Here is a 1,584-nt window from a genome sequence, read left to right as displayed (position 1 = left end):
ATCTCAAAAAAAAAAAAATTACCTTCATTCTGAGAAAGTATAATCATCAACACATTCTTGAGCACAACTATGCACACATGCACTTCCGCATTCACAAGCCATGCTGCGTGCACACACTGATGTCCCTAGATTCCTTCTTTGAAGAGATGGTGTCTTCTGTGTCACTCGGGCTGGAGAGCAGTGTTAGGATCACAGCTCACTGCAGCCTCAAACTCCTGGGTTCAAGTGATCCTCCTACCTCAGGCTCCTGAGTAGCCTGAACTACAGGAATGAGCCACCATGCCCAGCCAATGTTTTCATTTTTTGTAGAGATGAAATCTTGCTGTGTTGCCCATGCTGGTCTTGAACTCCTGGCCTCAAGGAATCTTCCTGCCTTGCCCTCCCAACATGCTGAGATTACAAGTGTGAACCATTGTGCCCAGCCACCAGACTCTTTATTAAGAAGGAAATTTGTTTGCTGACATGTAGACAATGAATTCATAAATAATAGTTCACAAATTACTAATTTACAAGTGAATATAAATCAGGTGAGTAAACACAAAAATAACAGCATAAATTAATAAACAGTTGATGACTTCAAGTTTCTTTTTTTCCTTTAAAATGAAGCTGACAGAGACTACTACTTGTCTATTTGCTGGAAAAGTCAGAGGTGGTTAAAATGTCAGACATACACTTATTAACACCTTGCTGCCTTTTGTGTAGCTTCCTCTCAGTACTTCACCAGTTGGGACTGACTCACCTCTCCAGCTGGGTTCAGGAGCCAGACAGGAGCACACAGAACTGGGAATCCAAAGACATCTCTGACACTAAAAGCAATGAAAACATAAATAATCAAACATATTATCAAGAAAAGAAGAAGAGATTGATATCAAGTACAGCAAGAAGAGAAGAAAGCATTTAATCTGCCAGGCTTTCATTCTGACAAAATAATTTACAACATGCATGTCTGTATCTGACATATGTGAATAGAAAAAGAACCCAAATACCCCGTTAATTGCAAGATGAAAATGAAAAAGAACTCTTGCTTATTCACCAGTGTACATTCGAATCTGGGCTACTAAAACACTTTCCTGCACTGATTCTCTCTATGTAACACACGCTTTACTGCCATTTGGAAATGGGATTTCTTGCTTTGATTTAAATACACTTCCTTTGATTTCTTACCTTAAGTATACTTTCTTAACATATTCACAGCTATATTCTTGGTACAAATTTTCAGGTGTAAGTAACTACTTCTGCTTTTGATAAACAAATAGTATAACTGGTGAAATAAGGTACATTTCCATGCAAAGGTGAGAGTACAAGGTAAGACTCCAGAGTCGAGTAAAACATAACGGTCAAGAAAAAAAAAAGGTGAGAGTAATTGGGCAGTGGGGAAATCTTGTGTGTGGAAAGAAGGAATCTGGAAAACTGTTCTTTCCTAAGAGTTCAGCAGGATTTGGATGATAGAGAGCTTTGTGTACAAGGGTTCCAGTTCCACACAGTTTAGGTCTAATTTCAAAGGCAACTTCTAGTGCAACCTGTGACTCACCCTGTCCTAAAGTGCCATCTATAAAGGGTCTGGAGATAACCCACAGGCAGCAC

The sequence above is a fragment of the Colobus angolensis genome, unplaced genomic scaffold (genome assembly GCF_000951035.1).
Source record: "Colobus angolensis palliatus isolate OR3802 unplaced genomic scaffold, Cang.pa_1.0 Scaffold661, whole genome shotgun sequence".
Classification (NCBI taxonomy): Eukaryota; Metazoa; Chordata; class Mammalia; order Primates; family Cercopithecidae; genus Colobus; species Colobus angolensis.
Note: the sequence above shows the minus strand (reverse complement) of the source record.